At 36.2% G+C, this 25,348-nt stretch overlaps 1 protein-coding gene across 1 annotated transcript in view; it reads left to right on the top strand.

The window, feature by feature from the left end:
- Positions 1-25,348, top strand: part of ADGRB3 (adhesion G protein-coupled receptor B3) — a gene marked incomplete at both ends in the record, with an annotated part of 447,304 nt that overhangs the window by 302,518 nt on the left and 119,438 nt on the right. The window lies entirely within an intron of this gene.

Here is a 25,348-nt window from a genome sequence, read left to right as displayed (position 1 = left end):
CTTCAAACCACAGTGCAGCTTGAGAGCATTTGTGAAGGACATAAAAAATCTGAGTTACTTTGTGTAGGTGGCTGTACACACCTGTTACTGTGAAGGGTCTCTATTTCAGACATTCATCATCAAACAACATCAGTAGAAAGACTTCCAGTAATTGCAGCTCTGCACAGGTTTCTTTCCTCTTTCTCCACTCCCCTTCTCTTTTACACATCTTTTGTTGCAAGTGCTCCGGCATTCCCCCTTCCTGAAGCATTTGGGTAAACATTACCCACCAAGAAGTGTGGTTTTCTAGTGTGTTCACTGGCATAAGTGAAGCAGATTACAACAAACAAGTCTAGCAAACACTGGAAGATTATAATGCTTAGTGCAATCCAGAAAAGAGGTATCAAAAGGGAGGCAAGAAAGAGAAATTGAGAATGGAAAAAAGAAGACAGACTGTTGAACAAGAGTAAATAGAAGGGGGGGAAAAAAGAAGGACTACCAGTCCTTCCCAAAAGGGTTAAGAAGAAATGAATCAACAGAGTATGAGGACTAAAATGACTGTTTGCTCAGAAATCAGAAATGGGGAGTGGGAGCCTTGCAGGAAGAAGGTGGTAGAAGAAACTAAATTCTCCTTTTTAAAACCTCCAGTTTAGTAATTTGAATGAGTTTTCCCCAGGTAAAGATAGTGCTTTTTTCTTTCCACACCACCCTTTGCCTAAAAATGTAGTGGTATTAGCTGGCAAGGTCAAAGCTTAAGGTTTTTGCCCCTGCCCTGATCCTCTTCCCTCCTTGTTCCTCACCCTTCTTCTGCACTTATGTCTGAGTTCACCTTGGTTGCTTCCAAAAATTTTTATTGTGTGTAACTACATGCCAAATGAAGATCTTTTTAGAACTTCTCATTCTGTGCTTAATCACTTCTTAATAATATTAATACATATCTTTAAGGGAAATTGAAATAACCATTAAACAAAGAATACAAAAAAAATTGCAATCCTAGTAATCAACATACATACATTTTAAATGACCTATTTATTTTTTTATTGTCAAGCCATCTAATTGGGTTTGATTGCCGAATAGAGGCATATGTCAGTAATGTTATACCTTTCATATATGCTGCGGTTTGTTTCAGCTAAAATTCAAATTCTAGTTCAAATTCTCAGAGCTCAGGAAGAAATTAGTGGGAGAGAGGTAGGAAGCAGGCATGTAGTTACAAGTTTTTTTAACAGCATGGCCTCTGTCGAAACTAAAGGTTCTGAGGATCACAAGCTATTCCAGTGGTATTGCCCTGCTTCGTTTTTGTTCTGTAGCCAAGGAAACTGCCAAGTAGTAAGGCTTATTTAAGCAGAGTTCTCCTGCTCAGGATTTACTAAACTATTTTTGGTGCATGGTATGTTTCAGCAGGCAGTACCACTTCTGAGTTCACACCTGTTTCCAGGAGAGTTTCTCAAGCAGGTTTCCAGCTCATGTTCCATACCCAAGGGTGGATATGGCCACGCACACAGCATTTTTACACCTGCTAACTCTGCTCCTCATTGTGGAAACCACATGAATGCCAGGAATGATCTGCGGTGCAAACAATAGGTTCCCGGTCTGGATCCTCAAGGTGCCCAGGCACCAGGCTATGTAGACACTCACCTCCACAACCAAGCACAGGTGCTGATTCAAGGACTTGTGTACTTCAGCCCGGTGGGGCGTGGCAGTTTTGTGTACTGCAGCCTTCACCACTGGGGCTCAACCTGGATTTTTCTCAGAAATTTGATGTCCAGAATCTCTCTCAATCCTTCTTTTTTGATGGCTGGGGCCTTAAGGTTTCTAATTTTTCTTGCAGAGAGTATAGCTCTCTGGCATTTGATCTGGCTTCTTCAGAATTTTCAGTTTTAAAATTTGATTCAGTACTGCCTTCAGTAAGTCAGCACTGAATAAGTCAGTAAGTCAGCAGTCATGTAAGTATGCATGTCTTGGACATTTCAGGTATTTTGAAAGCTGCAGAGTAGAGATTAAGTGTTGGGAACATTTTTTAATTGTTATGTGCTACAGTGTCAGTTCATAGTTCTGAACTCAGTTTTTGTCTCACTAATAAAAGATCAGTTGCTTTTAACCTGAACTTTGTTATTTGGACATTCATTTAGTAATTTGCTTTCTTAATTTCTTTTGTGCTTACAAACATAAATTTCTTTGAAATATTACCCTTTAGTGTGAAATATTGCCTTTGAAATGTACCTCACAATATATATTTTTCAGAAATTTTCACAAAACTCTTAGCATTGGTACTTTTGCCCAGATTTAGTGAAATTATGTTTATTTATAAACTAAAAAGGGGATTTGTTGAGTAATAGAAAGTATGCCTGGAAAAAAATAGGTTTGTTTTTGAATAAATGCATGATCCAACTTTGGGCATAATTCTGCTTCATTCTTTTAAGCCTCCTTATGCTTTTGAAGAAGCATATTTTTTTCCACATACAGGTACTGAAAATTCATATATCAAGAAGCACTTCTGTTAGTTACATCTGTAGTAAAATGCACAGCAGTGAAAAAAAAATAAAAGAAGTCTATGGAATAATGTAGAGTTTCAGGTCTGTTTCTAGCATCTCAGCTTTGCTCAGTCTGCAAGCCCAGTGACTTCTTGTGCCTAATAGAGGATCCAACAAATATTCCTATAGGGAAAGTGGTTATTTTCTTTTAATTTTAAAATAAATTTCTACTGATCTTAAAATTTCCACAGATTGTAGTATAATAAGTATTTATGTTCTTGTTAAGGAAAAGGCATATGAAAATTCCAAAAATAGATGGCACTCAGTAGAATTCAGTTAATTAATTATTGCACTGGGGAAAATATTCAGCTATAGTTCTGCTGTCATAGTTCTTAAGGCATGCTACAGGGATTCTGTGTCACTACAATACCTTTAATGCTTTCTCCTTTTATAACTGTAATTCCAGTGATATTCCCATGAATCAAGCAAATCCTGATGTAACTGTAATGGACATGTAATTTTGTTTCAAATATTTGGCCACTAATGAATGTAACCAAAGCACATTTTATTCTTTAAGTATTCTAGCGAACATTTTTGGTAACTCTTAGGACTAGCTTTTAATTTGTATATCCAATCAAAACAGGTCTGATGGCAAGTGCATGTCTGAATGTTAAACAAAGAGATTCTCTGCATAAGCAAAAGGGGCTGTTTTAATATATTCTGTTATCCATGGTTACGCAGCTGAGTTTTAAACAGTCTGCAAATCTCTACCTGAACTACATAACTATTTGGCTGACTAGAAAAGTATTTTAAGCAAATCTACATCTGAATTCAATGATTTGTGCTCACAACGAGTTGCACAAAATCATGTCACAAAGATGCTTGCAGGCACAAATTAGAAGTCAGTAGTAAAGGATTAGCAATAAATATTTTTCTAACATGCATTGCAAAGTTACTCTCAGACTTTGAACATCTCATTAATGTGTTACAAAATGAAAGAAACAACTGCAGATATACTTGAAAGTGTGGTAAATATCGAAAGATAAAAGTAGCTGTTGCTGGGACAAGGAATAGGGTATCAAACCTTAAAGAGAAACTGATGTATGCTTCAGAAAGCCTGACTTTCTCTCAGAGTACATGGTATGAAGCTAACAGTGCTACCTTCTTCTCTGATTTAAATTTGTGCAAGTGTCTCAAATCAAGCACATGCCTGCAATACATGGATCTCAAGCCCAGCAGTCTTCAACTGTTTAGTTCTATTCCTCCACAAAGAAGAAAAAGAATGGAGAGCTATATTAACACAATATGTTTCAGTTAAGTGTAAGGAGATACCAGCCTGCAGATTATAGTGAATCAGCTGCGAGAGGATTGGGTTGACAACATAGCATACATATATTAGCTGATTTCAAATTAAAAGGACAGAGATAACCAATTTCTCCCATTTGATACGTTTTCTAATTACAACATAGTCAAAATTTTGAGAGCTGTTAATAGGCAGAAATAATAGCTATTAAGGAATAGTTATTAAGGTCAAGATATTAAGTAGAGAGCTGGTTCAATGTCAGTTCCAGTGAAAAGACTTGGAACAATTTTGCACTGTGTGGTGGTACAATCTGGCTAGGAACAACCGTGTAAAACAGTAGAACTTACAAAGATTATGAAATTTAATTTAAAAAGCTGCACTGTAAAGAAGTCTTACTTTGTTTCTGTTGAATACGAGTTTGGTTGCCTTACACATCTGCAGTTACAGTCAGCTTGGGAAACAAGACCAGCTGCCTTTCTCTTTGGCAGGGCAAGGCTCAGTATCTAAAGGCTTTTCTTCTAGCTTATTATCTTGCTTTGTGGATAGAAATTCATTTGAGAACTGATGCAGTCTGCCACAAATTTGTCTTCTCACACCCTAAAAAGGTATCTGAGCCTGCTATTGATTCAAAGTCATGCTCCCAAAATGTATAATATAGTTAAGTATATGTTTTAGAAACAATTGGTATATTCAAATCTTATTTATGCACACACTAGATGTCTAAGTGGATAATGATGCAGAAAATTAGATGGGAATATAAAATATTGACAAGTTTCAATTTACCACATTTGAATGATGTATACTCATATTTATATTGTGTTCTTTTTAGCCTAGAGAGTGAGTCAAATATCAGTGACTGAAAGTGATTAGTAGAGTGTTTTTAAGATAAAAATATTGAGGGAAAAAGGCATTAGAAAACAGACAAAATTAATAATATCTTAAAAAACTGACACAAAAAGCACCTTTTTAAAAACCTGTTATCACAGAAAATATATATAAACTAATGCTGAAATTTATGTAAATAATATTTTTATTTATAATGGGGGCTAAATACCAGAGAATGAATAGCATTGTATGCACAAGTAACACTGACATGAGAACAAATGACTACAGGCAGCTCATTAACATTTGAGACTGAGAATTAAGCCTTCAAGAAATTAAATTCATAAAATCACAGAATCATATTGGTTGAAAGAGACCTCAGTAGGCCATCTAGTACAATCCCCTGCTCCAATGGGTCTAGTTAAAGCAGGTTGCTCAGGTCCAGTCAAGTTGTGAATGGCCACACGGCTGGAAACTCCACAGCCTTCCTCATCAACCTGGCCCAATGCTTAGTTACCCTCGTGTTCAGGAAGAGACATCAAATTTTAGAAATTCTGTGGAAATAAAGGTTGAAAATTGGCATATTTGTTCTCAAGAGAGTGTTGATATATTTGTAAACAGGACCCAATGTCCATGGATTAATAATCAGTATATACCAGCTGACCTTGCAACCTACATACCTATGAAAGAACGCCCTCCAAAAGCTCTGTTCCTGAAGATGTTGATGATATACTCCAAACACAAGCAAGGACATGCTTTCTTTTAGATCAAAAGAATTCAGTAAGCCTACAAATGCTCATTTCTAAAAACTTATAGATGAAGGAAAATGTACTGAATAGATTGAGAAAAATAAATGTGGTACATATTTCCTGAAAAATAAAAGATTGCTACTGACAACTATGGTGCCATAAATATTATCTGAGTGCCTTGTAAAGCAATGAAATAAATATTCCATCATTAACAACTGGGACAAGAGAGGAAGTGAGAATTTAGAATTCATCAGTCAAACATCATTTCTTATTTTGATGCAATAACAAAATTAATGGGCAATGGTAATGAAGTAGATCATATACATTTGGATTCTAGTGAGGCATTTGATATGGCATCTTCAGAATTTTCAATTTTAAAATTTGATTCAGTATTGCCTTCAATAAGATCATAACCATGCAGGCTGTAACCTGCCCAAATGAGAACAAAAATCAGAAATAATAAACAGCAGCATATTAGGAAGTGGAATCTAAGAGTTGGCATTTGTTAGCAAGAGTTGGCAAGAGTTATATTTGTTTAATGTCTGCATTAGTAGTCTGAGAGAAAAAGAAAAGAGCACACTAATGAAATCTGAAGATGATATTAAATTTGAAGGAGGTGCAGAAATTAAAGAAAAAAGATTGAGGATTTTGAGAAATTACAGATTCAGTGGTAAAACTGAAAAATGCTATTCATCCTAGAAATATGAAAGCCTGTTCCTCTTGAGGTAAGAATATGAAACACTGATACGTTGGAGGATATTGGTATTTGTAAAACAGAAGGTAAATCAGAAAATTCCATGATGTATTACCATTAGTATATATAACAGTGAGTTTATGGGACAGTAACAATAGTTCCTCCAAATGTGCATGAAAATAAGTTTCAATTCAGGTGATGCAACTAAGCTGGAAGACGTTGTTAAATGAGATGCATGCACAGGAAAGGGTAAAGGAAGGAAGGATAAGGAAGCTAAGACAATGTGCAAGCAGTGACTAAAACAGCTCAGAGTTCAGCTGGTTCACTGAAGAGTTTTCTAACTAATAGATTGAACATACTTAAGACAAACTTACCACCTTTTGTGTATTTTCCAGTGATGAAAGCATCCCTTGAATGGACATTGCCTAGGACATTTTATTATTGTAGGGATGGTTTTACTGTTCTTAGAAAATATGGGATCTCAAAAAGGCAAATGCAGGAAGCGCAGCTGTGAATCAAGTACCAATCTTGTGCTTAAATAAATTTAAATATCAGCAAGTGGAGTAAAGTAAAAGAGGAATAACATGTGTGATATTAAGTAATGCAAGAAATAAACAATAAATAAATTTTTTAAAAGGCAAATGCTCCATTACAGAAAACTGTGATTCCTGCTGGGTCCCTGGAACAGTTCTTTCTAAAATGTCACTTCAGAGTCTGTGTATCCGCTTTTGTCTTTGCAAGATTCCTTAATCTTGTTCCAGGCTGCCTGTTATCTGAGCTTTCACACTCTTTGTAGCACCTTTAGAAGATATAGCTGTGTATGCCCAAATGCTGCTGGACAATAAATGATCATCCTTCTCTTCAGATACTCTCTTGCCACTTTGATGGCTAAGACAAAGCAAGCAGTTACATTTCTGCCAGCTGTTCTGCCCCATTCTCAGAAGGAAACATAGCATAGCTGCAAAAAAATAAAAATGAAACAAGGTCCACACATCAAAACGATGAAGCTACTCTCCTCTGCATTTTCTACAGTTATACTGTGTGACTGACTCAGAAGTATGCATTACCTTCAGCCAGCTACTTAGAATAGTCCCTCTCCCCAGCAAGTACTACTAATAATCTGAAATTTACTCTGTGGATAATACCAGGAGAAACTTTTGAAGCTTCTTCCGTTGCCATTTTGGTGTCTATTATAACACTCAAAATCTTGTTGCAGGCAAAAGGGAACAAACATATGTGGAACAAACATATGTGGAACTAAGGGGTTAATCTAATTGAAATTTTAACAGGCTTATCAAAAGACAAAAATCTATCATTAGTTCAGCTACAATGCTACCAGCAATCACAAACCAAATTAAAGCAGAAAAACTTCTTTAGTAATACAGGTAAAATTGGTATACAAAAAATTCCTGCTATCGTCACCTTTTCTCCGGTATTGGACTCCCTGTACAATATTCCTGTGTCCTAAGCTGATGTTGTCTCATTCCTCAAGAAGAACAGGGGGAAGGGGTACAGTGAGATACCAGCATTCTGGGGCATCCACAGGAAAAGTGCAATATTCAGGGTGGAAGCTGCTGCTTCCTTGGTGTTGAGTATGCTTGGTTTTATTTTTATATGTGTTTTAACACATTCTGCTCACATGCCCTTTCTTTTCTTTGGTTCCAAATCAATCAGTCCTCTGTTAGCTCCACTGCTGGCTTTACTTGAGTTACAAAGCCACAAGCATGTAGTGACTGACCACTAATTGACTGCGATTTGTTGTGACTGTGTTTTGTGGCTGTATTAACTGCAGTTTGTGTTTCTTGTGTGGGAACTCTGGCATTATCCTGTGTCTCCACGCACCCAAAGTGCATTTTATTCTGCAATCAGAAAGTTCAGTTCACACACAAAATAACTACTTGCATTTACTGTAAGCTAAAGATAAGCGAACACACATTTAGGCTGCTATAAAGCTGCTTTCACAACTGAAACAATATAGGGAGTCCTCACACTGTCAGATTAACACAAACTTTGTGGCCTTACTAATAATGGCATATTTACTGAAAAATATCATCACCACAAAACTTTGCCTTCCATAATTCAGCCTAAGGCAATGCAGCCAGGGTCACCAGGTAGATACTGCCTGTTTGCTCTGCCTGACAAACTAAATAACAGCACTTCTTGGAGAGCTTTCTTAACTTTGCATAAGATGTGGTAACTGATACTGTGCTGTCACTAAGTTCCATAAATGTATCTGCTTCATATATATAAAAAATTGATGCTTTATAAAAGTGCTTTATAAAATCCACATCATAAAGAACAGTAAGCTGCCACTTTATTAAGGAAAAAACACTAAAGGCAAAAGAAAAATTGAGGCATTACTGGCCTGTGAATGTAGAGATGTTTCTATCCATCTTATTCAGTCAGTTTAATGCTACTATCTAAAAGGAAAACAACTTTCATGAACTCTGAAAACAACAACGTTTTCTCATCTGACACTCCTAAGTATCATTTATGAGCTGGTGCTTCACAGAACTTGACTCTTCACTGCTTTTTTTTGAATCACATGCACTATCCAGTGGACATTGGGATTCTTAAAATACAAATTGTGAGTTGCAAAAATGAGAGAGGAAGCTAAATGGCCACATATACCATCTCATTCTTATCCGTCATGCATCTCTAAAATTTGGTTATATTAGCCTTATTTTAACTGTTAGATACACATTTGTCAGAAGGAATAATTCAAGAATTTCCATTATTTCTGTGGGGGTTTTATTTAACATTATGGTTCATATTCATCTTTGTTGTTACTCTTGTAATTATTGAAGTATAGTTGCAGGTAGGAATAGCTAGGAATCATTTCATGTATGAGTGCAAGAGATTATTGCCATCTTTTCACAAGACAATATGGCTTTAGGATGCTAAACAGATGTGGTTCCATGTAAATTTTAAATGATGAAAAATACTCTGGTTTTAATTTTCAGCTAAAAAAGCCCAATGCTCTTTTCAAAGGTAAACATCTTCCTTGACACATTTATATGACTGAAGGAAGCCCACAGGTGAAAACTACTGAAATTGAGAGATTGTAACCAAAAACAGAAGGAGAAAAGAAGACAAATATCTGAATATCTGTAGTAAAAAAGCCCTAAGAATATTAATTTCTTCCTAATATGCACTTTCTTCCTTGAAGTCAGGCACACTGTGCCTAGCAGCCCCCTTTCTGGTTAGAGGTGGTTGAGTTGCGTGGGAAGTCATCACTGCAGTTCAGTTAGAGCCTTTGTGGTCGTACTCAGTCAGAATTCGTTGGATCTGAACCAGTCCTTTTATTAACAAACTCAGCATAAATTGAATGCATATATTGCCTCTTCCTTACAACATTCTTAGGAGTGTTCTCCTAGGAGGATGTTGTAAAATTTTGGAAAATTACTTTTCTTTCTTGTTCTACATGCTTAATGCTTCCAGCTATCAAATAATGGAGTGTAATAATGAAGCCTCCAACAGAGCACTGGACTTTTTGAGCATCTCAATATGATTGAAAGAAATAGAGTTACTGATCATAAAAAAGCAAAATCTTACATACAGAGAGGAAAAAAAGCAATTTGTTTATTTTAAATCCATACCAGTGAAAGAAAATTACATAATCATTCGTCTCTCTGTTTCAAGAGATAGTCTTCCAAACCTGTTGAAACCACTAAGGAAGAACACACACAAAAAAAATATTATTTTTATTTTGTCTTAAAGCATTTTTGGTGCTACCAGACATAAATTTAATGCCTTTCTCCCAAAACTGTTTTAAGACATTTTTATATTTCATTTGCTTCTGACTGCTGTTCTGAAAATATTTTCAAAGAGATAGAGAACACCCAAACACCTTCAGAATGAATTTGTTGCATTCACTGATAAGAGGAGTGGAACATTTTTAGGTAAATAGCAGTTGATACAATGCACACAGACAGGTCTGAATTTTTATTGATGACTGGCTTCTGTACTAAATGAAAATGTGCTGGAGCATCCAAAGCATTTAGACATCATCTTCACTGTGATGTGTAGGATATTGGACATAAAAAGGAGTAAAAGATAGACCCAAAAGTAAAATGCTAACCAAATGTAAAAAGGTGAGATTTCCTTTGTTAAAAGACTTGAAATGTTCCCAGTTTCCTTCCCAAGACATAGGAAACCATATTACATGTAGAGAATCATGCACATTTGCTATATGAAGATACAGACTGGGAAGACATTTAGACTAAAACCAACTAAAAGACATGGACTTTCCCCTAAGTCTGAATAAGTTATGCTACTTGCACTTCAAATGCAAACATTATAGGGAAGGTTAAAATGTGTGAAAAATTGTTAGATATAGAACAGCATATATTTAATAATAATACATACCTGCAAATGTGAAGGTAAAGCTGTCTTAGGAAAAAAGAATAGCAGTGAAGAACTACTCAAAAAAAAAAAAAGTAATTCCAATGAAAAAGATTAAATTAAACAGGCAGCAAAACACCAGTGGTATCAGTAATTCTTTTTATATGTTGGGAGCCTAAGCAGTAAGATGCAAGAATTGAATTGCAGCTTTCTGTATAATAAATATGTAAGAAATGTTGTGAGTGAGTGATAATGGTAATGTAGTAGCGGGGTTCACTGTTACCTTAAAATCTAACATAGGGTTAAGTTTGTGTCAAAATGTAGCATAGGATCTCTATGAAATGAACTTTAATGCCTGAATAGAAGGAATATGACTTTAAGCTTATGTTGTCAATTAACCAAATGAGATAGTGGCAGTGGCTCTGGAGCACTGTGAATAACTACAAATACTGCAAAGGCAGAAAACATAGCAATAATGGAAGATGAGTAGGCACTTAATGAAATTATCAGGTAAGAGGTTTAAAATAAACAAAGCACTTTTTCACTTAGCGTGTAATTAAATTGTCGAGCTGAATGTGCTGGATGTTCTAGAAGCCAAAAATCTAAATGAATTCCAAAACCTACTAGGCATGTTCACATATGTCAGATCTATAAATGCTATTAAGTACAGCAGGTTCAAAAGGAACCTCCAGGTCAGGAAGTCCCCAAGTCCCTGACATCTCAAAGGATATCCAGAGATACATCACCGTAGGCTTACCTTGTTTCTGTGCTGTCTTCCACATCAGAAAGGATGCTGAGCTAAATTAGACATTTTTCTACTCTACTGTGTAGAATCATGTTCTTACAACTGTTGTAAAGGATTCATTTCAGAGTGATTCCTGTCTACACTATTTTATCTTTTTTCTTTCACTTCAAAATTACTTTGTCTTAATAACAAACAAATAAACAGATTATGGTGGGGGCTTCCCACTATGGTAATAGTGACTCTTACTTGATCCTAATGACATTAAAGTATTTTTAAAAAGCTGATTCTTTGATCATTTAATTTTTGAGAGCAATGGCAATTTTAATTTGGAGGGAGGGAAGCTAGTCTGCAATATTTTAACCACTTAGCCCTGTCTGTAAACAGTGTAGTAAATGCTTGTTACATTCCTGGTGATAGTGAAGCAGGTTTTGTTGTTGGGGGTCGGCCGTAGTTTTTCCAGACTTAAAAAATGAGTGAGGCAAATATTGTGCCCCATTATTGTCCATTCTTCCAACAAGAGAATAACTATCAAGTATAAAATAAACTTTCTTAACCCAAATGAACTATTTACCCCAATTGTAGCTTCAGGGTTCAGTTTACTGGTATGCTCTGGCTGTGCTACATTGTCTCAGCCATGGAGAACATCTGTAAGCCCGACTGCTTGGTACAGTGAGATCTGTGCAAGGCAGGTAGAGTGAATCTCATGTGGTTTCCCTTGAGCAGCAACCATTTGCATTTTTAAAATGCTGAAGAGCAACTTCAGCTTTTTGAATGTAGATACTGCATTTGGCTCCAGACCACTGCAGTACTGAACAAGTTATTTTCATGTCAGATCCAGGCAAAGTTGTTGGCCTTATGCTCAGGGATGCATGGAAACCACTTTGTTTTTTACAGGTGTCAAATGACCTTGAGAAGAGAACACTCTAAATTTTATCTCCTCAAAACCTGTAACAGCAACTGGACTCCTGCTATCCAGTCCTATGCATTTCAGGAAGTGACACATCTTGGAGTTACCACCACAATGGATAGCATGGTATGAAGTAGCCTAAGAAATGCCTAACTAGCTCCTCCACTTACATGAGTGTGATTATTATAGGGGGGAAGTAACTCTCATGTTAACATTCTGCCCTGTTAAGTTTGTCAGCACAGTTACACTAAATGCACACATCACTGGAGTTGCTTCAACTATAATTTTTTTTTTGCCAGAGAATATGGTGAATTCCCTTGAAATCATGTTAAACTTGGCTGATGCTGGTTTAAATTGTCCCAAAGATATTGAAGTCAAACCTAAAATCAAGACAACTCATGCTGAATTCTGTCAATCTTAAAAATACATCTCCTGGTAAAAGCTTGTCAAAGTATCAATTTAGAAATGGATACAGCATTTAGGTAAAGACTTTTTGTTAACTAGATGATTGCAAAAAATGAGGAGTTAACAAATATAACTGTTTGTTGCTGCAGCATTGTTTATAGTGTATTTCAGCAAAAAGCATTTCCTTGGTGTTCAAAGTTGAAGGAGCAGGCATAATGCTGCTTACAACACTTGTATGGTTGTGTTCTCCCTCAAAGCCCATGCAGGTTTCTAACTAAGCCAGTAATCAGTAGCTGCTGTAGAAGGAGATGACTAAGATTTTCCATCTGCATAGGAGCAGAATAATAGTTTCACACACATAATTTCTGTTAACTGGTTCTTACATACCCCCTCCATAGGGATGTCAGAGAGATCAAATGTATACTTTCCATCCATTATCTGTTTCATTTGTGTCACAGTGTGGTTTTAACTAGTAAATTGAGTGTGGTCTCAAAGGTAAGAAACAGTAAACATATTCTGAGCACAAAAGAAAAAATCCTGAATGCAAGAAAATTTGGATAAATTATAGACACTGGTGTAGCAGTCTCTATAATTAAAGACAGGTTATGCTCATAAAAAGCTGTCTTCCTATTACAAAACAACAGATCACAGAAGGCCAAAATACAGCTTGTGTGAATTTATCAGTACAAGTTTTCATCTTTAGATATGGATATCTTTAAACTGTGCTATTTCTCTGATGACAAAAAGTGAAATAGCTTGCTCTTTTTTCTTTTATATGAAGGAAACCTTTGTGTCCTCTGTAGATGTACATCACTGTCAGAAAGTTGGATTCTGCTGCACTGAGTCTGAATTCTGCAGACTCACAGAGCTGCAAGAGCTGCTTTTTCAGTGGATGAAATTGCAGCCAGTCATGGCGAAGTGATACCCAGTTACAACTTACTGATACATACATTATAATGTTACATAGATGTATTACAAAGTTATCATGTATCAGTGCTGTTTCACTTATAAGTGTTGAACCGAAATGTCAAGATATCAGGCCATGATTATTTTGTTATATAGTTTCACTCTGTTTCACACTATCTTTCTAGTGAAGGAAAGAGGCTCACAAATCTCACCATGGTTTTTTTTTTTAAAAAAAAAAAACGTCTGCAAACGAGTACCATGAAGGAAAGCATGCTGCTGGGAAGTAACAAGCACCTTTGTATTTAAGATAACCACACTTTGTGGGTGATCTCATAAAACCCGGCAATCTGCTTCCCAAAAGCTCTACATCACAATTACACAATGGTAAATTGAATTGGGACCATGAATACATCTTGAGGATGGAGAAAGGAAAGAGAGCTAGTTATATAAATGGAAAGGGCAAAAAGATGTGTTTGAAACTATAAACAACTCTTACTGAACTGAATTAATGAAAGTGAGAAAATTATTTCAGTGTCAGTATTGGTACAGCTCTGTTTCATACCTATAATTAGAGATTCACAGGAGAATAGATTATAAACCTCCCTCCTTTAATATGGGAAATTACCTACCTCCTAACTTCTAGGTAAAAGTGCCAATGAAACATGCCTGTTCTCTGTCTCACTGATTGCTGATATCTTTTGCTTCAGCCTGAGGCACTAAGAGGCTTTGCTCCAAAATTCTCTTTCAGAAGAGTAAGACACTCTGTTGAGAAGTAGGGCATTCAAATTCCTCCAGAAATATAGAGGAATGGGGCCCAAGGCCTTCTATATCCTATGGCAGTGCTTTAACCCAGAGGATAGGAAAAAAGAGAACTACATCTCTTTGGCTACAATTTTTGTGAATTTTCTCTGCAATACTTTTTCCAGACAAATCTGCCCAGAAAATTCAACCTGCATTTTCAAATAGTTTCAGGATATTTTCACAGGCACTACAACATAAAAAGAAAGAAAAAAAAATGTTTATTAATCTAAGTTCATATCTCCAAGCATCATTAACCACAACCTATCTCTCCGATTGTTTCACAGAACTGTGCAGATAGTACAGTAGTGGCCACATGAGAAAAGTCTACTTGAAACTAACTGAGTGTTTGCATAGCATTTGGTGTTCTAAGACTTTTACTTTATTGGGTATAATTTTGGTCAGCTCACTATTAAGAAAGTATACTTTAGCTGGAGATGATCCAGGAAGCCTCAATATAGTTAATGCAAAGATGTGAGGACTAATATGAAAAAGGTGATGAACAGCATGTGAACTTTTAATTTTTTCCAAACACTCTCAGTTTACTGTATTTTTGTTGTGATCAGCTGTTTCTATCCCTCAGTTACAATGCTGTTTATATAAATCACTGTGCATCTTTAGTGGGAATGTGGCTTACACTGGAGAGAGAGTGTATATAGTAGTACAGAATCTATCCGTAGCAAAAGTTTTAATTTTCCTTTATTATGTTACTTTGAAATCACTTCTATGTCCCCATAAGCATTTCCTGTGACCATTTCTTTTCTTCTGCTAGTGCTGAGCTTGTCCAATGACTCTGTCACCTCTAAGCTATTGATCTGTCTGACATCTGATTCAACCTGTTCAGAGTTATCTGGAATGCTCCAAAGATAGATCAAAGAGATTCATTACCTACTTCTCTGACACAAAATGTCTGGAAGAACAACACTTTTCCTCAGTCAACAAGAAATTCTTGGAGGTTTTTTTTTTTTTAATGATTTTTTTTTTTTTTAAATTATAAGAAGATTATTCACTTAAATAGCAAAATGGTAGCAAAATAAATACAAAAAATTACTTATGTAAATAGAATTCTCCTTGATTAGGCCATGGCTTAATAGGATCTCCTGTGCACTTCTTCTCTGGCTAAGTTGGATACTTAAAATGAAGTTGAGTCACATTTAAACAAAAGCCAACTGGAGTCTTAATAAAAAAAAAAAGTAATCTATAAATATATATAAACAAAATAATGTCTTTTTTAAAATTAACTCTGATTTTTATGAGTACCGAACTGTCAATATTTCAGCACACAGTTTCCTTGCACCAATGTGTGTAAATGGGTATTTACAGACACAAATGGAAAAGTTACTGCTGATTGCTGTCAAATCTTGTTCAGATCTTCAGTTGCCTTGTATTACAATACATCTGTAAGTTCAATTTACAACAGCTTTGAGATAGGCAGAATCTGTATTTGCACTTCAGAAGTTTAATTTAAAAGAATTCTTGAGAATCCAGATTGTATATCTGCACTAAAATGAGGAAAATTAAACTATTCTTTGTTTATTCCTTCAGAATTTTGTTTAGGTCACCCGGAAATACTAGACAAATGGGTAGAAGCACAAAAGTATTAATCAGCATCTCCAACACAATGAAGTACAAGTTTCAGGAGTACCTAAATTCCTTGTAGGGATAACCTGGTGGTCAAAGATCTGATTCTGGTAAACAAATGTTACTATCACTGACTTCACAGAGGTCAGGCCTATGTTTTATCTTTGTATTCAAACACCCTGTTCTTTTAAAATTAACTGAAATTATACTGTGATTTTGACAAAACTGTACCTACATTTTTGACTACTTCTATTGTAGTATTATTATTATTATTATTCTATTTATTAGTACAGGATTTTTAATATATGTGTTGTGCTTCTTAGAAAGATCTTAACCATCTTAAGCACACAGAAATAAGAAGCACTGTAAAGAAAGTAAGGGTGTTTTTCTGTGGAAGCTAAGGAGAAACAACTCAGGGGGAAAAGGTGAGTCATCAATATTTAGGTCAGTAGAAATAAAAGCACAACTCACAGTGGCAGACAGATAGGAGGGAAGGAACAGAGCAGGTGGGTGAGGCTGAAAGCAGACTCAAAGAAAGACAATAGGCTGGACTGACTCCAGGCACAGCATGGAAAACAACAAGCAAAACGCTGACAAGATACACCACAACGTGTGCTAGAGGCAAGGCTGAGAACCTGTCTCTGTGGGAGAAGTGTCTTATACTGTAATTAACTGGGAAGTATTCAGGAAAAGAAAATATTCAAACAAAGTGTGAACTTCTGTGGAAAAACAGACTCTGCTAGTTAGACACCTAAATTAACATGTTGTAAGCAAAGTTAAAACTGTATCAATTGAATTTCTTCAAGACATTGACAAAGACAGCATTTTTTTCTCTCTTATATTGTAGGATTTTGGAAGCAGGACTGTTTTTCTTTTTCAAGCACCAAGAGTTTCTTTGGTTATATATTCAAGAGATGCTCCAAGTATATACTTTTCTTCTTCGTGTAGGTCGTACAAGAGTCATGGACAAGAGACATAACTGTGAAATGGAAGCGACTCAAAGTAAATGAAGAGACATTTCCAGATTGGTGGGGTAGAAGTGAAGGCTACACCATCTACTTAGAGATGAGATATGTAGAAAGGACAGGCCTGGAAAAGAAGTGTTAATTGAATGAATGGCAGAGGGAGAGAAAAGCAAGTTCAGAGTTAGCCACTGTAGGTAGAAACTGGAATACAGATATAAACAGAATACATATAAAACTTTGGGCTTATCCTAAGCCTTTGCCATTTTGAAAATATAACAGACACATAAGGGAAATCTAATGGGGTTTTTTTAATGTAACTTTGTGAACTGTGGAGTTTCTCCAAAGTACAAAGTTCATAATTCATTGTGCCTATCAAGTCCTTCGTTAATATACTCCAATCCTTTTCTGAATCTGTTTTCTCCAGCAACATTAAAACTGAAGCCGGTATTACCATTCCAGTTTTTTCCCTTGGGTGTTCTTGAGCATCTCAGGAATGCACTGTTGGATCCAGTGAATACTTGTTCACTGTGTGTTAATCCTGTCTCTGCTTCCTCTGAAGCTTGTAGTTTTGCAGGTGATATGGATAGATTGCACTGGTAGCAGAGTTGCCAAGCAAAGAGGTCAGTTGGCTGGGAACACACTTTATATTCCCAGCAATACTGAATGACCCTGGGAAAATGACTTCTCTTTTCTGTGCAAAAGCTTTACCACCTCTGACATGTAAATAACTTTGACCTCACTTGCAAACTTCTTTTCAGATACAGAGTTGTACAACTCTCTTAATTTTCCCTCATTTTCAGTGACTTTGGTGATGTGTTTATTCATTTCAACAGCAAGTTATTTAGTTAGCTAGAAACTAACTCCACTCAGTGATCAGTTTCTTCAGGTTGATTTTGTTCTCTGGCCCACTTTACCTGCTTTGTCCCTGTTCCTTTTTCCAAATATTTTTCTCAAAACTTGTAAAGGGAAAAGAAAATTAGCTGGAAATGTTGCAAGCTCAGTGTGACCTGAATAAATGTGATATTCAGAGCTACTCATATGCAGATATGGCAGAAAAGAGGAGAGCTTTCAAAATTTTCATAATTGATGGGGCAAAGAAAACAGGAACTCCAAAGAAGCTTCCTAAAGAACAGTTAGATGAGGCTCTTAAGAGATGAAAAAGCTGTAGATATTGACCTTCTTTTTGAGATACTCAAGAAGGATCAATAATATAGAGATCACAGTGGAAGGAAAAAAAACCTCAGAAAGCTATCGTCAGAATCACATGATAGATCATAAAGAACCTGTAAAAGAAACGTTCTGAGTACAGTGAGGACTGAAAACGAAGTTTAAAATAATGAAGGAATCTATGTTGTAAAAGCTAGTCAGGGAACAGGGAGGATGGTTACTGGGTTTGCATAAGAAGAGGTTAGAGATTATGAGGTCAAATATGTATGGTTTCCAAAACTAGGGAAATAGTGACAGTTCTACACAGAGAGAAAAATATCTAGTGGAGGTTAAAAAAGAAGGCTGATCTACTGATTTTATATATAATACAAATGATGATAAATGACCACACCTATAAATAAGAATATAAATAAGGAAAAACTAAGTTATCAACTGTATTCACAGATACCCACGTGGTTTTTGTGTGCATCTGAAATGTTTACTCACTCCTTTATATTATGGATGTTGCTTATCTTAAACAGCTTCAGTGTCTTTGGCTTTGCAGAGGAGAAATTCTTAGACGTGCTTTTTTTTAAGATTGGAAGTCTTCCATAAAAAAAAGTGTAGCACTTCAGTGCCTCAGGATGGCTTTACACCATACTCACTGATCTGAAATTATTGCAGCAGTTCACTTTTTGTAATACGTGTCTTTCTTTTAAATGGTAGGGGTTCTGGGCTTGCAAATGAGAAAATAATTTTAAATTATTGGTGTGCTTCATATTTTTAGGAGACCTTCATTCTTCCAAATTAGAATTCCAATTTGTGAAGCGCTCCAATAACTTTAAATTGCTGTGTACTCTTGATCCAAACTCTAAACTTTCCAAAGTGAAGACCTTATAAAACTGCTGAAATAATTCTGAATTAAATTACAGATACATGACTAGAATTTCAATTTATTTTTATTTTAAATCCTTAATTTTAAAAAATCCTTATCTGAACCAACTACATAAGTATAAACTCATATCATATGTTCAGTTTCTGATGCTCTTGAATTTTTCATGATCATGTTAAAAACTTTCTGTTTAATTATTGCAAATGTCAAAGTATTGTTGGGAAAAGCTGAATCCTTTAGTATGTTTTTGAAAGGGACTATTTCTTCATTTTCTATCACACAATATGTATAGACTTCAGACTACTTGCAGGTTGTTAAGTTTTTCTGTATATGGCCCACAAAAAACTTGTCTGTAGTTACCATAGACAGAACCATCTGATGATCTCCTGTGGTAGGCTGGGAAAGCCAGAAGCAGAAGATGATCAACATTTGGAGAGCTGGCTATTTCCCCAATTCTTCCTTTTGTCTTGCAAAGCAGCAAGAATGTATATTGAACCTTTACTTTTAAGGCTTTAGAATGCAAGATTTGGTCATGTATGTGCATGATTTTTGCTGTCTGTCCACAACCTATCCTGAGTTATGAAGGACCAATACATAGTGTACCAGTGTTTAGGCATAAAACAAATATAAAGTCTGAGAAAACAGTTTCTCTTCTATCCAGATAAAATCTGCTGGATGCTCAGCCCTATTATGCATATTTTTTGTGTAAAACCATTGACCCAGAATTTTCTGGACATTTGTAAAGCAGAATGTGGAGCAGCATCCCATGGAAAATTTTATGCATAGCACTTGTATAATTCCATAAAAAAACGTCTGAATGCTCAGAAATGTGAGGGAGCAACAGTGAAATCTGAATGCACACTTGGTTGAATTCATATGTTGGCATTTGAATTTGCTATATACACACATGATTTTCCCCTTAAATGTGTCAAATTCCCCAGAATTTCATCCAACTACAAACATATTACCATAGTCACAGAAAAATGCAAACAAGTATGTGACCTTCTTCATATTTAAAATAAGGAACAACATATTCCTCCTTAGCCTGCTAAAGATGTAGAAGGGATTCAAAACTTGACATTGATTTTTTAAAGGGCCACACTTACCTGGTACATTCAGTCTCGCAGTGCTCCATTGATGCCAATCACCTTAATCAGCTGAATAAACTCAGTTCATGCCTGCTGTGCATAACTGAAGAGGTACAAACAAGCAAAGCAAAGTCCACCAGCAAAACTGGCTCAAAATTTTATGAATAACATTAAAAAGGCATTAGGTTTAAATGCTAAGCGAATAGAATAAAAATTGAGGAGATGTGCAGGTATCCTGGTATTGAATTTTATTTGACCCTGGCTAAAAATTGATTTCTATGTCTTCTCTTAACAATAAGTAGTTGGAACAGTGATTCTTCATTCTTCTGTTAAAGCTTCTTTTACATTGATATATACTTTCCATTACCTTTAAAAGAATATGCTAACATAAACACCAAAAGTTGAGACTTTTAATCTGAATGATGATGCAAATGTAGTGAAATATTTTCATCTTAGAGAATGGAGTGAAGCCCCTTTCTCAGCTGTCTGCCCTCCCTTTCAAGCCTAAACTCCATGCAGCTCTGAACTGCCTGGGGCTAACTTAAGACCTTGGATGACAAAAATTGGTGTAAAAATATTTGTTTCAATGCCAAAGATGGTACAGGCTCCTGTTATAAATAAATGCCAAGCATATCCATGCATATGCATGGTTTTACAGTTTTCATGGAAAGTTTATGGTCCAGGTTGGCTACATAAGAACAATACTTTTGCATGTACTTGGTACCCAGTGACATTTCTTCACACCAAAGGCACCTCCAAAATGCTCACAGTTTATCCTGGAAGTGAAGATAGCTCTCTTTTTGCACCACATCTGTAAGCAGATAGAATTAAATAGTTCCCAACTTTCTTAGTTCCTCTTCTCTTTTCTGGCGAGTCCAGCTTCAGCCAATAACCACATTACTCACTTTGTCTGCTGGCTTTAACCCAAAGTCTTACAGTTAAGGATTATGTCGTAGCTGTGGATTTGACCCAGAGACTCTTCCTGATGAGATCCTGAACCAGATGCCATTCTTATCACCAGGAAAAGAAGGGCAGTGCAGTGATGTGTTGTTTTAAACTCTCCTACTCCACTGACCTGCCAGTGGGAGTCCCCAGCCCAGCTGCAAGTTGGCTCTCTGCCACCATCAGCTCTGTTTGAACAGGAAACCCTGCTTTTAACACAGAGAAAATCAATGCGGTGAGCAATGGGATGTGAGAAATTACATGCAAGCAGTATAGTTATTTTAGGATTTACTTTTCCCCTATGTTTTCCAGTCATTTTCCCCTATTCCATTTACAAAGAAATGAGTTAAGAAGAGGAACAAAATTAATCAGATGAGCAGCAGGAGAAACAACTACTCACAATAAAAATATTTGTTCCGAAGACATGTTCACAGAAGTTTTCATTTTGGAATAGTAGTTAAATTCATTTTTCTATAAAAATTTATAGAGTTTAAGGGAAACCAATAACATCATAACTAGAGAGTTTTGAGCCAATTTTGGTTAATATTCAGGAATTTTAAGTCTTAAATACCCATGCTTCAGAAAAGAAAGGAAAATAATTCCTCTCATGCTGACAAACAGGAAATCACTTAATATACCTAAAAATTTCTTGTCTAGAAATCCTCAGGGGGAACCTTACATATTGAGTAAACAACTTGTCGCATGAAAAGTACATGTTGCATTTATTCACAGCAGACCATCTGAACATACTGTTCCTGTTCTGACATGTGAGAGAGAACCTATAATCAGCTGACCTCGTTTCATCTAGAGAAAAGAGATTAATTTTATGGACTTGTTTGGGAGTTTTTAGAAATTTATTTCACATACAAAGAAATAGAAAGCTGGAAATGAAGACTGTGTAAATTTTATGCAAATATTTCAGTCTGCCTTGAATTCCAGACCCTATTGACAGAAACATTGATTTTCAAATTTTAGACTAAAATTCCTCAGATTTTGGCTGGTTTGATTCTTTTAAATATGAACTAATTGAAAAAGTAGGCTCTGCTTTTTGTTAAAACTAAGTGACTGTTTGTTGAGGAAGTCAAACTCAACAGACAAAAGTTCTGCCTTGTGTTTGATATTCAGATAAAACACAAAACCAGTAAACATTAACATGGCTTCAGATTTTACTGTAACCTCTTCAAAGAGCTCTACCAGAAACTATCTTTTGAAGAGACACTCTTCATTTTATGTCCACTGGGATTGCATCTGAGTTTGATACCGTCTACTAATATTAATCTACTTGTGCAAAAATCACTTTAAGAACACTGCAACTCTCCAAATAAGTTTTAAAACACATGCTCCGAAAGTCTCTATCTATAATTACCTAAAATTAAAAGATACTCTGAAAATTGTGCCAAAATAGTTCTTGAATTTAAATTCAGTTTCTTCAGCTCAAAATTGCCAGTGGCTATTCTCACTATTGTTATTGGGTGTGTATCATATTGGTTTGGAACACCTACCACCACTTTTTGATTTATAAAAGACACATGATTTTAGTGCTATGATATCTGGATTCTTGGTCCTCACTGTTGCAGAATTCTTTATAGTGAGCCCACAATGACAGATTTAGAAAATAATGAGGATTTAAAATGGTGTCTATTCCTCCTAAGCATTGTATATTTCAGAGGCATTAAATTGTACGAAATTTATAAATGTCCAAACCTTGTCATCAGCTTGGCATGCAGGCAGCACAGATGTGACAGAAGGAATATTAAGGGCTAATTTTATAACATCAATCTGTTTTTAATCAGCATATAAATGAAATTTAGGCCCACATTGACAGATCAGATTATTGAAGAGAAGCAGGTACAGATTAAAAATCATGGCCTTGAGAAGAGAAACCTGTGTGACACCTGCAGAGAAATTTTTGTGGAACTGATCAAGCCACAGGAGGTAAGACAATCTCATTTGGATAGAATTAAGTAGAACCAAGATATAACACTTCAAAGGACCTCTTACAAGAATTGAGTATCTACTTATGTCAAAGACAGCTATTATAAGTAGGAGGCTAACTAGAAAAAAATCAGTGTCTATTCTCAAGGAGTTGCTGGTGACTGTAATGCTGAAAGTTTGGTAATGTATTGTGGTCTGAAACCAAACTAGTCCTAAAAGAGGAAGTGCCCATCAGAAGGCAAATGAACACCTATCAATTCAAGAGAATTAGCAGAAAAGCCCCAGATTATCACAAAAATGATCTAATTATAAGAGAAATGAAAGTTAAAATTAATTTCAGTGTCCTATACAAGTTTTTACAGTGACTAACAAATATGAATAAGTTTTCCTGAACCAAAGTTAGGATATTAACAGAGCAAATAGAATCAAAGAATCATTTAGGTTGCAAAAGACCTCTAAGATCATTGGGTCCAATCATTGATGTAACACTGACAAGTCCAACACTAAACCATGTCCCTCAGTGCCACATCTACACATCTTTTAAATACCTCTAGGGGTACTCACTTAACCACTTCCCTTGGCAGCCCATTCCAATGCCTGGCAATCCTTTCTGTGAAGAGGTTTTTCATAATAGCCAATCTAAACCTCCCCTAATGCAACATGAACCCATTTCCTCTTGCCCTGTCACTTGTTACTTGCAGAAGGAGACTGACTCCCACCACATTACACCCTCCTTTCAGGCAGTTGTAGAAAGCAATAAGACTCCCCCAGAGCCTCCTTTTCTCCAGGTTAAACACCCCCAGCTTCCTCAGCCACTCCTGACTGGACTTGTGCTCCACATCCTTCCTCAGCTCCTTTGCCCTTCTCTGGACTTGCTCCAGCACCTCAGTGTAGTGAGGGGCCCAGAACTGGACACAGGACTTGAGGCGTGACCTCACCAGTGCCGAGTACAGGGCAAAAAAATCACTCCCTGGTCCTGCTGGCCACACAATTTCTGATCTAATCCTATCAAATTGATAGCTGGTTTTGAGGAGACCTGACAGTGAATATTTCCTTGGGTTTAAAGCACTGTTTAATTTAACCATCAGCTTGAGTACAAGAAACAGGAAAAACATGAAGAGTAATAAGGACATGATCACCTGCTGTTTTGAGGAGAAAAAGTACCAAATCCTAGCCAAAAAAATAGGAACGTCTGAGAGGAGGTTACTTTGTTACTAAGATAATAAAAGCAATTTGTCACAGATGCTAGAAAGGACTCCCAGGTTACCTTCAAGTTTTTACAACTGTAGCAGAGGAATCAATCAATCCATGTAAGTGTATGCCCAAAAGTGAAAGCATTTTCCCATGCTGTAATTAGTATAATGACTGATAAATATCCAGTGGTTACACATTGATAATAGATAACAAAGGGCTGATTATTGAGCCCTGGGGATGCCTCAAGTCTGGCTCCATATGGATGATTAAAAGTTGTCTGTAGGGTGTTAAATCTATTAGAAGCATTCAAGTGTAATACAAGTAATTCCCAGACATGTTTCAGGAGTAGAAAACAAAATTTCACGGTTTGTAATATCAAATGTTGCAGTAAACTTACAGAGAAAGGAAAGGAAAACCCTTCCCACAGTTAGTCAGCAGACCATTTTTCATTTTTTGTCTGCTAAGAGGAACTTCAAGGCAGGCTTGAGATATTCTTCACCAGCTTTGTTCCAATTGAGCAAAACCCAAACAAGTCCCTCATACATGAGGATTTAGGCAAAAATTAGAGAAATTGAAATTAATTTGTCAAACAAAAAAAAAACCCCAACACCAAAGCCAGAAACAACAGGAGAAAGTGAAACAAAAAACCAAACCCAAACCCAAATCAACAGAAAAGGATGAAAACTATTGTCTCATAATGTGATTCATAAGAGGCAATGCAGTGGACAGAGAGACGACTACATCAGACAGTATGAAATACTGAAGAAGGGTACCTGAAATATTTTTCTTTTCAGTGTTGGGTACATAAGTAGAAATAGACATGGAGAATCAGACATCTCAGTGAAGCTTAATTCAATACTTTACAGTTGTAGATGGCATTACATGTTTATGGACAATTGTCTAGCTGCTTTTATTAAAGAGGATCAATGAGGCACGCATCTATGAGATTATGGATTTTTATGACGGCCTTTTATATGATGAACTCTGTGATGGCCTTTAAGAGTATTTGCTTTTGAAGCTATAATTCTATCCTCATTTTCCTTCTGAATGCTTTCCTTCTGGAGCTTCCTTCTCAAAGATGAGTTTCAACCACAACCACTTTTACTGTTGTTGAAGTTGAGTCATTCTGAAAAAAATAAAATAGCTTTCCTAGGTGTGGAGGGATCAAATTAAATAAATCCTGTTTCTGTAGCCAAATTGATTTCCAAGAGAACAGAATGAGGGGAAAATTCTGGATTCTGGGCTCGTTTGCATCCTGTTTGCATTCTGGGTGTCTTCTCTATCAGCAATTCTGACAGAGCCCTGAAAGCAGGACACAGTCAAAGACTGTTTCAAATTGCAAGAATGGGGCATACCTGTGTTTCTACAGACAGTCATAATCTACTTTATTTACTGGTTCCATAATTCTGGTGTTCTGTCTATGGTTCATTTCAGCCTGAAATGTGCCTAGGTCTCTACTTGCAGCTTGGTGCTGCAAGGCTC

Source organism: Coloeus monedula (genome assembly GCF_965178545.1).
Source record: "Coloeus monedula genome assembly, chromosome: 2".
NCBI classification, from domain to species: domain Eukaryota; kingdom Metazoa; phylum Chordata; class Aves; order Passeriformes; family Corvidae; genus Coloeus; species Coloeus monedula.
The sequence above is the reverse complement of the archived record's forward strand: the minus strand, read 5'-3'. Positions and strand labels throughout refer to the sequence as shown.